At 39.2% G+C, this 13,324-nt stretch overlaps 1 pseudogene; it reads left to right on the forward strand.

The window, feature by feature from the left end:
* Nucleotides 1-12,036: 12,036 nt before the first annotated feature.
* Nucleotides 12,037-12,991, forward strand: LOC113426763 (vomeronasal type-2 receptor 26-like; annotated as a pseudogene).
* Nucleotides 12,992-13,324: the final 333 nt, after the last annotated feature.

Consider the following 13,324-nt stretch of genomic DNA (forward strand, 5'->3'; position numbering starts at 1 on the left):
TGTTCACACACACACAACACACACACAAACACTAACATAAACTTGTTTTTCTTTTGCATCACAATAGAAATAAACCTATAAACCACTAGGATTTAAGAAATATATTTCCTCTTTTTTGTGTGTGTTTAAATACATAAATTTCTCTCAGAGTCTTTCTCTCTTTCTCTTTTCCCCAAGTGTTGGTCTTTTCTTTGGTTCCTCTTACTGAATCTTTATGCACAGTTTAAATATTTCAACCTCTGCTTCTCTCTCTCTGCAATCATCGGCTTTCATAGATAAAATTTTTGTTATATATATGTAGAACCCCATTCCCCTGTCCAGAACTCCATCCATCATCTTGGTACACACTGCAATAGCAACAGTGTCACGTATGTGCCTAGTATGGGAAATGAGAAACATTAACTCCAAATCACCCCATTTCCAGCAGTCCGTGGAAGAGGGAAAACTGTTAGTAGACTTCCTCTTAGGTTGGACTATTCTGTTAATGGGACAATTGTTGCATTTTATTTCTATTTTTTTCAATTTGTATTTTCACTCATCTCACATTTGTGACTCTGGTTGGCTCACACTTAAAATATAAATGTTACCCAAAAAAAGAGACACATAAAATAAAGCACCAAAATCAGTTAAAAATGAGAAGATGTACAATAAAGGCATTCCAGAACAGCAGAACCATTTTATGGGTGCATGTCATTCTCTGATCCCCCAGGCAATTAGTAAAGATAGGATCTCAGGTCCTTCTGGAAGGCCAGCCAAACTGGGGCCAGCTTGACCTTTCGAAGAATGATGTTCCATGTGGCAAGAAGAGCAGCAAAAATAGTCATCCTTCTGAATTCCACCAGATGCGATTCTCTAATAGATGTAACCCACCAGAAATATCTTCTGCTGAACTTGATGGGATGGATAGATGTCATCCTGTGATGCAGTGGATAATCTATTTCAATGTTGTTGTTTTACTCTCAGCTACATGAGCTTCCTGGCTGTCATCTACTTCACAGTGGTTTCCCCAAACAGGAACCTTCCTGGGACCTTCAATAAAGCCAGGCTAATATCCTTCAGCATCGTGGCCTTCTGCAGTGTCTGGGTGTACCTGGTGTCCATCTACCTGAGCACCTACCTGAGTACATGGTGGCTTTCCAGATCTTTTCCATTTTGACGTCTGGTGCTAGTCTTCTGGGATAATCATCCCTAAATGCCACCTAATTTTCCAAAGACCAAATCTCAATTGCAAAGAATACTTCATGTCAAAGTAATAAAGCAAAATGAATTTTGGGAGAGAATGTTCCCCAAAAGATTAAGTGCTGATTTCAACAAACAATATTTGGCATGTTAATATTTAAAATAAAAACCCCGTATTTCTTCTTCAACTATGAATTGGTTTTCATGGTATAAACTAAGTTTCTGGATGTGAGTCTGCAGGTCTTTGTGAATGACTGCAGGAACCATCATGAACTTTGAATCATTGTGTCAAAAACTTCCAAGCTGTCATATATATATGTAGAACCCCATTCCCCTGTCCAGAACTCTATCCATCATCTTGGTACACACTGCAATAGCAACACTGTCACGTATGTGCCTAGTATGGGAAATGAGAAACATTAACTCCAAATCACCCCATTTCCAGAGGTCCGTGGAAGATGGAAAACTGTTAGCAGACTTCTTAGGTTGGACTATTCTGTTAATGGGACTAATTGTTGCATTTTATTTCTATTTTTTCTGGATGTGAGTCTGCAGGTCTTTGTGAATGACTGCAGGAACCATAATGAACTTTGAATCATTGTACCAAAGGCTTCCAAGCTGTCATATAACATGTGGATAATAAATGCCATTGTCAGATCCGTGTATCTGCCATTCTTCAATGGAAGAAGAAGTGGGGGAAGTTGGTACAAGTAATCCTTTTTGATGTAACCTGAATATAGTAAATCCTATATTGGTTCTGTATAACTTGCACATGGTATATAATGGGAGGAGTGGATCCAGATGTCCAGGAATTTGTCACCGCTTGAAGAGATAACAAGATGGGAAGGAACCATAAAAATTCCAGCCCTGGAAGAAACTCCTGAGAACTCAGCTAAGATACATTCCCAGAGAAGGAGAGGGGGGAATTCACTTGTTGGTTCTTTGTTTGACAAAAATCCATATCTGAATGAAGGGAGGGGTTTTAACTTCCTTTATCTATGACTGTATGCCTGGGGATATCTTAGACTCTGATTTGCCTAGTGTTGAGATAAAACCCCTTTCAATAAAGGATTCCTTTTGAAACACCTAGTTTTCAGAAGTTCATTCTTTTCGGTTGAAGGGAAAAAGTCCAATGCTCATAGCCATATTTACAAATGAAATACAGAAAATAAATTGCTAGCTCAACCTTCACAAGAAACTAAAAGCAAAAAAAAAAAAAGGAGTCTTAATTGAGTGGCACTTGGAGACCCTAAGGCCAATTCTGGTCATACTGAGCAAAAATTCTTTTCAATAAATTGCTGAAGCATAAGTGGCAAATAAAACAGTAAAATCAAGAAGAAATTATTTTTGGGTTCCCACATTTGTTTGTCTCAAAATAAGGACTCATTATTCATCTCTAAATGGGATTCACTGGTACCTACAGATCTACCCGTAAATTCTCCTGGGTGAAAATTAACAATTTTTAATATCATCCATGCAGCAGCCATTTTGAATCAGTCTAAACTCTTGATACAACTCCCAAAAAAATTATGATATTAAAATATAAAAAGATAATAGGTCATTTCTTTACCTCTCTGGGTATATAAACCACATTTACTAAGACAGAGGAAGTAGCTCATCAAATGCGGAACTAAACGTTAGAAGACCAGCACGTGAAACTGAAGTTGTGTTAGTTTTACCAATTAGGAGAGCAAATCTTAAATAATAATGTGTGATTTTAAATGTTTTATTGTTTTTATTGTTTTTCTTTGTTAATATTTTGGAATATTGCAAACTGTTTGGAAGCAAAATTATGATTGAGTGTATTAAATATGCTACCATGGAATGAAAGCTAAATATTATTTTCATTGATATGTTTGTACCTGCAGAAGAGCACCCAAGCTTCATTGGAAATTTATGCCCTTCTTTTTTCCCATTGAGGACATTAACAAGAATGACCATCTCTTACCCAACATCACCCTGGGTTATAATATCTATGAGAACTTTTTTAAGGTACAGATGACTACAGATCCTTTGCTGGATCTCCTTTCAGACCGGGAATCCAATGTGCTCAACTACAGGTGTGGAAAGCAGAGAAACACAGTGGCTGTTCTGGAAGAGTCTGAGGTTGGCATCTCCATCCAGATTTCTACCATGTTGGGCACCTACAAAATCCCACAGCTGTGTCTTTCTTGGGGAGACAGTTTTGAGTAATGAAACTTTGAATCAGAGTTCCTCTGCAAATGAAAAATATGACTTTTTATGGAAATGATTAGAGTTGGGTGTTGCTTGTTACATATAAAATACCATCTTCCATTTCTTTCAGACCAGTTATAGTTTTACTTCCAAGTGTCTGGAGGATAAAACTCATTTTCCTTTCTTCTACCCGATGCTCCCTACTGAAGGAGTCGAATACCCAGGGATGATCCAGCTTCTCCTCTACTTCAAGTGGACCTTGGTTGCTCTCGTTGCTGAAGATAATGACCAGGGGGAGAGGTTCATGAGGACAATGTCTTCTTTGATGTTAAGGAATGGCATCTGTGCAGTTATATATCAATGTCTTTGCTCAGAATTTCAATTCAGATGAATATTACAAACGGGTAAAAGTCAATGTCTTTGTTTATGGTTCAGAGCCTATTTCGTTCTTGTCAGGACTGAGAATTGTAGATGCCATACTTACACATCTTTCTGAACATGTTGTAGGTAAATTCTGGATCACCATAGCTCAGTGGGATTTTAGTCTTAGTGTTATTTTTAATGAAAATCCCTTGAAACACATTGGTGGCATTTTCTCCTTTCTAATAAAGGAAAGGGAATGAGAACACTATGATAATTTTGAAATCTTTGCTCAGTTCCTAGTTCTCTTTGCAAGGAAAACTTATAGATGTTCATCCCCCAAGGATGCCTTTTCAGTAAAAGTCTGGAGATGGTGTAGACAGACAGAAGAACTGGTGGTTGTGCGGAAAGACATGATTGATTGGATCCTGACCTTGGACAGCTATCTCATCTACAACACCATCTGGGCTGTGGGACGAGCCTTAAATTCAGCTTACATATCCACATCAAAGAGGTCAGTTAAGAACAGAGGTATGAAGATGGAAGCTCCAAGGCTGAAGGCTTGGCAGGTATTTCCTTTCCATTAGTCATATTTCCTTCAAACATGGGAATTAGTTTTATAAGTCATTGGCTTGGTTATTTATTCTGAAAAAAGTAAATTATCCTGAATGTTATATCCAGTCTAATTCCAACATTCCATTTTATTTTCCATTTCACTGTGATTGTCACTGTTCTAGCAAACAAACTCTCATTTGCCCATGCACTAGAATGTGGCAGCATGGAAGCTTTTGAGGATAATATGGCTTCCAAGTCTGACAGGTGTTCCCCTCTGAAGAAAAGAGCATTTCCTAAAAAAGAAAACTATACAATACCACACACCTTAATCCAAGTAACCACCACCCCGAGGACCCTTTGGCTTGTTAGGGCATTTATCATGGAATTGTTTAATTAATCTGTCTGCTTGTAAATCCCAACTCTTCACCCAAGTAGCTTTCTACAAAGGGTACCCTTTCCAATGTACTAAATATTGCAGGCTAAGTTACCTCTATGTAACTTAGAATTGAGGATTTTCTTTACCACATAATGAGTTTCACCTTGTACCACTATAGGCTTAGGGGGAGCAGCTGCTATTAGTCTCATCCTAGAACTAACTGCTGGTTTTAATAAACTGCTGTGGAAGACAGGGTGTATTTTCCCTAATATGTAAGGGAAGTTAAGTTGAATTGTAACCGGATTTATCACTTTCACTATAGGGAAAGGACCCAGGAACTTGGGTCCTAATTTTTTACTAGGCAGTTTCAATCTAAGATATTAGTTGATAGATAAACTCGATCGCCTATTTTAAAAGGAGGTTGGAGTTTATCTGTCTGCTTTTTCTACTCTCCAGCAGTTTCTGCTAAAGCCCTTTTTTTATTTTCCCAGCCTTTTTTCAGAGTCCATCCACTCAGGTCCAGACCGGACCTGAATACAAAAGACATGTATGTTGGTGGTTTTCTAGGTAATTTGGGCATGGGAACAAAATCCATACCACTGGTAATTTGGAAAGGTGTCAATCTGATACTACTGTGCACCACATTGTTACAGACTACTTCTGCAAATGGCAATAAGTCCACCCAGTTCTCCTGTTGGTAGTTTATATAACATCTAATATATTGTTCCACCAGGGCATTCCCGCATGCCACGGCTCCGTTCATAGTCGGATGAAAAGCCGAGCTAAGCCCTCGAGAACTTAGCAGTAAATTGGACACCTCAGTCTGATATAATCCTCCATGGCACCCCATGAAGCCTCTAAATATGTTTCACAAACAACTTTGTTAGCTTATTGGCCAAAAGTAATCCACTACACACTGAGAAATGGGCTTGTTTAAAGAACAAGTCAACAACAGTCCAAATTACTGTATTTCCACCACTATCAGGGAGTTCCAGTATAAAATCCATTGTGATCTCTTCCTAAGGTTTGGTAGTCTCAGCCACTGGTTGGAGAAGCCCAGGCAGCTTTCCTGGTCTCATTTTCATCATTGCGCAAATTGAACAACTTTTTACATAGTCTTCTACATCAGCAGTTGCCAACTGGTGGGCCATGAGAAAATTTTGGTGGGCTGCAGAGAAATCTCACCCCCAGAGCATCCCTCCAAAGCAATTAATCCAGGCTGTGCAGAAACACAAGGCTGCGCCACCCACATGGCCCACAGGAACCCTCCCTGCCCACTCACTCCTTACCCAGCAAATTTGCCGGCTAAAATTTCTATTTTTCCTTTTTCCGACCATCATCTGTTCTGCTGTGATGGGAGATTTAGATTAGCTAGGAAGCAGAAAATGGTTGGATTTCTTGCTTTCTAGCTAGTCTTTAGATATTCAGCTCTGCTTTTAAGCACAGCCGAACCTCCCTTAGGATTGAAGGTTTGCTTGCAAGCAAATTCAGTGCAGACTCACGGCAAGCAAATTTGAGAGACTGAGCTAGCTGATGGTAGATAGATAGATCAATGGATGATTCTGTGAGCAACTCAATCTGCCTGCTTTGCCTGATTTTGGGTAAAAGTTGCTCTTTTTAAAAATAAAAAATTCAATATTTACATGCATGGTGTGTTGTGAGTTAATTTGTGAGTTTGCTTGCTAGCAAATTTTATGTGACAGACTGAACTAGTCAATGGCAGATAGATAAATTTCTGAATGAATCTGTGATTCTGTGAGCAACTCAATCTGCCTGCTTGCTTTGCCTGATTTTGGGTAAAAGTTGCTCTTTTTTAATAAAAAAATCAATATTTATATAAATATTTATAATATTTACATACAAGCCATGCCCAGCCAGTCACATGACCACCAAGCCACACCCACAAATTAGACCACACTCACAGAACCAGTTAATGGTCCCTGGGATCTAAAATTATGAGCTTGGTGGTCCCTGAGGTGCAAAAGGTTGGCAACCCCTGTTCTACATTACTTTTCATTTTTGGCCACCAGAATTATCTCCTAACCAGGTGGAGGGTTTTTAGAAATCCAAAGTGTCCCCCCAATTGAGAGTCATGACTGTTTTAGTATCAACATCCCAAAGTGTTAAGAACATGGAGTTTAGTTCTCTCCTAAGCCAATCCTATCCTATCCTTGGATCAGTTTGGTTTTCCATAAGCACAGAACCATCAATTTGTTCTCAGGGAGGTCCAAACATCGCTTAGTTTGGGCTCTGGTGGTGGCTTGGGCTGTGTTTGGGAAATCATAGCATGTACAATTTCCTTTCTGCAGCTGTCAAATTGGGATTTTCTGGATAATGCATCTGCTAATAAGTTCTTTCCACCCGGAATGTATTTTAAGTCAAAATTAAAACGTTTAAAGTATTGAGCCCAGCGAACTTGTTTGGGGGAAAGTTTTCGAGGAGTTTTTAAAGCTTCAAGGTTCTTATGATCAGTCCACACCTCGAATGGCTCCTTAATGCCTTCCAGAAAATGTCTCCATGAAAGAAGAGCTCATTGTACACAAAAGCCTCTTTTTCTCAAACTGCCCAGCTGTGTTTGATATCAGTTAGTTTTTCAGACACATTGGCACAGAGCAATGGCTGACAGTGAGAGTTCTTTTGAAGTAGGATGGAAGCCACTGCCACATTGCTGGCATCAGCTTGGACTACAATGGCTTTTTTTGGATCTGGGTGTTGAAGAATGGGCTCTTCTGTGAAAAGCTACTTTAATTTTTTGAAAGCCTTTTGGCAGTCCATGGTCTAAGCGATTGGTTGGGTAGACTTCAGCTTGCTGGGAGACAGGCCAGTTTTTAGTAACTCTATTAGAGGGAGGGCTATTTTCATGAAAGAGGGAATGTAAAAATTTGCAAGTCCAAGGAAGTTACTTGCGAATGTGACTGGGTTTCCAATCCAACATGGCTCTCACTTTTCCTGGATCCATTTTAATTCCCTGATTTGATACTTAGTAGACCAGTTAGTCTAACAAGGTTTTATGGAACTTGCATTTTGACAGCTTCGCACAGACTTTTGCAGCTAAAAGATTTTTCAGCACCTGTCTGACTGGTTTTATATGCTCCTCTAGTGTATCGCTGAATATAAGAATGTCAATGAGATAAATTAGAACCCCATTGCACATAAGCTCATGCAGTATTTCACTAATTAACTGCATGAAGACTGTAGGGGCTCCTTGGAGGCTAAAGGGCATGACTCAAAATTGGAAACTTCCCAGTGGGCAGTTAAAAGCAGTCTTCCATTCATCCCCCCTCTCTTATCCACACTCTGTAATAAGCTTCTCACAGGTTCAACTTAGTAAAATTTAGGTAGGTGGAGCCTTTAGGTAGGTGTTTTAATAAGTCCTTCAAGAGGGGAAGTGGGTATGTGTTTTGCACACATATCCCTTTGATCCCCCTAAAATCAATGCATAATCTAAGCCTCCCCATCTTTCTTTTCTTTAAACAACACTGGGGCTGCTATTTTAGATTTCGTTGGCTATATAAATCCTCTAGCTAAGTTTGATTCAGTGTGTTTCCTCAATTTGGCCATTCCTGTCAGTGTCATGGAGTACATTTTCAGTTTTGGTAACTTAGCACCTGGCTCTATTTCAATGGCACAGTCAGTTTGCCGGTGAGGAGGAAGGATATTGCATTCCTCCTCACTGAATACATCTGCCAAGTTCCTGTATTGCTTAGGGATTAGAGGCTCTCCTGGTAGCGGCTCTATGGTGCCAGTGGCTGCTCCTGGTGACAGGGGCAATTTTGGAGGCTGCCTTTTGTTGGAGGAGATTCGGGTTAATGTCACTGTTCCAGAAAACAAACTCCAACTCCAATAACTCTGAGACAGGCATTTTCTCAAAGTTCCATTTTATTAAAGTTGTCATACTGGCACTTCTTGGAAAACCTGAATCTGAAGCTTCTGGTTTTCTCTTGGTAATTGAAAAGTCAAAATCTCATCCCCTGTACCTGTCAGCCCATCACATGGCCCAATCAGCATCAGTCCCACTGAAGATAATCCTCTAACCACTCCTTCTCCAGGTGCAGCTTGACATGACCTTGACTACGGAATAAGAATGCTATTATGATGAACTATCCCTGCTCTATTAATTTCCCCCTCCCATTTTCCCAGGCATTAGAATGTGGCAGCATGGAAGCTTTTGAGGGTAATATGGCTTCCAAGTCTGACAATGATTCTTTTGTTTTGGCAATATTTTCATGTTTTAAGTTTTCAAAGCAAATTCATTGATGACTTGGTTGTTCAGTCATGTTTTTTCTCTCAAACTGATGAGGTGGTCTAAACAAGAAGTCAACTTGAGATTACTTATTAGATGATTAGAGACAATAAGGTGATTCTTTTCAATCTGAGAAAGGAATGATAAGTACCCAGAAGATAGATGTTGTGGACAAATAACACTGAAGAACAACACAGGAAAGTAAGAATACTGAAGCTTCCTACTTTATTTATGCACTTAATGATGCAAGACAAGGGAGCAATCTAACAACAACCCTCAACTTAAAGGAAAACCTGAATGGCTGAAATTCTTTTACAGGTTAATTATTTTTAGATAAATTAAAAACTCTGAAAAAAAATTGCCTTTAGACAAATTACATATTAGTGTTTCTGCAATAAAGTGGTATGAACAGAATCCTTTCCAGATGCTTAAATTCTCTCCTTTACAGTCATTGCTTTGAACATAGTAATGCAGTGGTTAGAATACAGTACTGCAGGCGAACTCATTGCTCACTCCAGGAGTTCGATTCTGACTGGCTCAAGGTTGATTCAGTCTTCCATTCTTCCGAGGTTGGTAAAATGAGGACTCAGATTGTTGGTGGCAATGTGCTGACTCTGTAAAAAAAAAAAAAAAAACTGATTAGAGAGGGCTGTAAAGTTCTGTGAAGTGGTATATAAGTCTAAGTGCTATTGCTATATATTTAAACATTAAGTTAGCAGCTGTTATTATTCATCTGCTTATTGATATTCTTCTATCCAAGAACAAATCTGACAGTAAAACCCATTTTTTTAGTAGATAGACAAAAATGTTTAGGTTTCTAGCTGCGTAGACTAAGAAGGTCTTTTCAAAGATCGTCTGATGTCCCTTCTAAACTCTTATTTATCTTATTTTCTTTTCAGATTCACCCTTTCCTTCAAAGCTCTCAGTTTTACAATAATTCCATAGAAGGGGTATATTTGGATGAGAAAGGGGATCTTACATCTGACCTGAATATTGTGAACTGGATCTTTTTCCCCAACAGACCTTTTATAAGTGAAAAATCTGGGAGTGTAGTAAAATGGGAATCCCAGGATTTTAAATTATCTGTTGATCAGGAGATTATTGCACAGGTGGAAATGATGAACAAGGTGGGACTATTCTTTATTTTATTCCACTGAAGGTGGCAAAAACAGTATTGCAATTTGGAGGTTTGGTGGGGGATTTGTCAGTGTATAAGCATTTATGAACTGGAATAGCCATGGCAACAAACCAGCCAATGGAAATGTTTTTGATCGAGACTCAGGATTTAGCAGCATGGGTATTGTTGGCATGTATTATGTTTTTCATATTTTTGTAGATAAAGAAGTTTTTCTATATTATGAATCCTGCTCAATTCTTTGAATGTGTGCTGGGTGAGCCTCAAAAAACACTAGTAGGATTGCTTTCATTTCCTTTGAGTTTTTGTATCATCTGATCAGACTCTCAAGAGTGAGAACTTTATTGGCTATTCATGTGGCCATGAACAACAATCTTCCATTTTCATGCAAACTCTTCACTGAGTCTATGGAAAGGGAGGAAGACTGTGGGAGTCATTCAATTAATTTAAACTGTAGCCAAAGCAAAATGTCCAGGAAATGTATCCACTTGCAATTAACTACTGTATCCAAGTTTAAAATGAAAGTCTAAATTTGTACCATGTGTTAAACATTTGATGGAAAGAGAAACAAAGGAGGTGTGCAGTTCAATCTTTCTGATCTTTCTCACATTTCTTATTGGCTTCTACTTACTCAAAGCTAAATCTTGTACTAAATGTTCTGCAACTTTTCTGGAAATAAGTTGATTTTATGTATGCCACCCATTTCCCTATCCAGAGATATATCTCTTTTTCTCTCCTCAGCCTTTGCCACCTTCTACATGTGTGGAAAGCTGTCGTCCTGGATTTAAGAAGGTACCTCAAGAAGGGGAGCCCATTGGCTGCTATGATTGTCATCCTTGTGCAGAATGAACCATCTCCACCATAGAAGGTGGGTGACACCAGAAAATGGGGCAGGTTTTAAGGAGGTCAATAGAAGCAGACATTGCTCATGGAAGGCTTTTTTAATAGGTATGGTTCTTTTAAAAACAATATCTTATTTCCATAATAAATAAAAAGAAATAATCTTGGAGGTTAAATGAGCAGCCAGTTATTAAAAGACAAAGAATCAAAGAAGCCTTGGAATGAAACGAGAGATGTCATTTCTTGTTCTTCACCTTATTTCCACCTCTATCTTTGAAAAAATGGAGCAATCCTTTCTTCTCCTCTACTCTCCCACCTCTCTCCCTGAATCTAGTAATACTGAAGGATGAACTTGTTTAACAGTGCCAGAAACAAGTGCCCAGCCCCGAATTCTTCCTTCCTTCCTTCCTTCCTTCCTTCCTTCCTTCCTTCCTTCCTTCCTTCCTTCCTTCCTTCCTTCCTTCCTTCCTTCCTTCCTTCCTTCCTTCCTTCCTTCCTTCTTTCCTTCCCCAACTTTTAAGAGAGTGAAATGGACAAGAGTTTCCTCTTCTAGTTGGACTCATGGGAAGAATGTTAAAAGTGAGGTCGGTGTTTTTGCTCACCTTTCAAAAGAGATGCCCAAGGAGAAAGAAGCCAGCCATTTGTGCTTGTTTTCCTGGAATAGTTGGGGAGATAAAGAAACAGAGGAATGAAGACAAACATATAAGTCCCAGGATAAAGTTGCAGGATCCCATTTGACTCAGTCACTGGGCACAGAGTTGAGTTTTCCATGCTTTCTGATTGTGATGGAACCCTTGCAGATGGTCTGACTCAGATTGGATCCTGAAACAGGGGGACATACCAGCCAGAGTAACTGCTGTCCAATTTCCGTGGTCAAATCAGTGGGGGGAAATTGACATTTGCAAAGTGAGATTTAATAAATGAATTTTCCTAACCTCCAATTTATTCATTCAGAAGACCAGTCAAATCAGATGTGGAAGGGGTCACAAAGACCTTGAGTCTAACATTCTCCTCCTTCCTGGGCTTGAAATAGTCCAGTTTTGAGACATCCAAGTGACTATTTATCTATGGATTGTTGCTATAGGGACTGCAGAGTGCTTTGGTTTTCATTTCTGGAGGGTGGTTAATGAAGTTTGGGATGCATACAATGCAATAAACATTTTAATTCCAACTATGCTTCTGATGGAAGAATCCGCTTTATGGTACATTTTAATCTTTCTCTTTCCAGATGCTGAAAAATGCACCAAATGTCCAGCAGATCAGCATCCAAACATCAAGCAAGATGACTGTATACCTAAGACTGAAACTTTCCTATCCTATCAAGAAAATTTGGGGATCATCCTAACTTCTCTTGCAATGTTCCTGTCTTTAGTAACAGGTTTTGTCTTGGGAATCTTTATTAAATTCCAAGAAACTCCTATAGTCAAAGCCAACAATCGGGACCTTTCCTACATCCTCCTCATCTCCCTCCTGCTTTCCTTTTTGACATCATTCCTATTCATTGGCCAGTCAAGTAGAGCCACTTGCCTTCTCCAACAAACAGCCTTCAGTAACATCTTCTCAGTCTTCTCACATTTCAACAGTCTTGGCCAAAACAATCACTGTGGTATTAGAGTTCCTTGCCACAAAACCAGAGAATAATATACAGAGATGGCTAGGGAAGACCTTGGCCAATTCTATCATCCTTTCCTGTTCTGGCATCCAAGTTGTCCTCTGCAGCATCTGGTTGGGCACTTCTCCCCCATTTCCTGAATCAGACATGTACTCACAATCTGCAGAGATCATCCTACAATGCAATCAAAGCTCTATTGCCATGTTCTACCTTGCCCTTGGCTACATGGGTTTCTTGGCTCTCATCTGCTTCACGGTGGCTTTCCTAGCCAGGAATCTCCCTGGGGCCTTCAATGAAGCCAAGCTCATCACCTTCAGCATGCTGGTCTTCTGCAGTGTCTGGATATCCTTCCTTCCCACCTACCTGAGCACAAAGGAGAAGTACATGGTGGCTGTGCAGATCTTCTCCATGTTGGTTTCAAGCACTGGCTTGCTATGCTGCATTTTTATCCCCAAGTGCTACATTATTTTTTTAAGACCGGACCTGAATACAAAAGAACATTTGATGTCAAAATAAAATAAAAATGAACTTTTCATAGGACTGTTCTGTACAGGCCAGTTAGAACTCAAAGATATTATTTTCTCCTTTAAAGTTCCTAAAAAATCATGCATTCACACTATTTATTATTTGCATCACAATGGACAATGCACTATTTTGCAATAAATATATTTCATAATTTTTCTTTGTGGTTAAGTATGTAGACTCCTCTCCCAGTCTTCTCCCTCCCCTTTCCCCCAAATATTGGTTGTTGGTTTATGTTGCTGAATTCATTAAAAACAGTTCAAAAATCTCAAACTTTGCTTTTCTCTCTGCTACCATCTGCTCCCATAAACAAGAATTTTGTTCCAT

This window comes from Notechis scutatus, unplaced genomic scaffold (genome assembly GCF_049901735.1).
Source record: "Notechis scutatus isolate UNSWTSFEM ecotype Mainland unplaced genomic scaffold, rNotScu1.2 NSCUCTG21, whole genome shotgun sequence".
NCBI classification, from domain to species: domain Eukaryota; kingdom Metazoa; phylum Chordata; class Lepidosauria; order Squamata; family Elapidae; genus Notechis; species Notechis scutatus.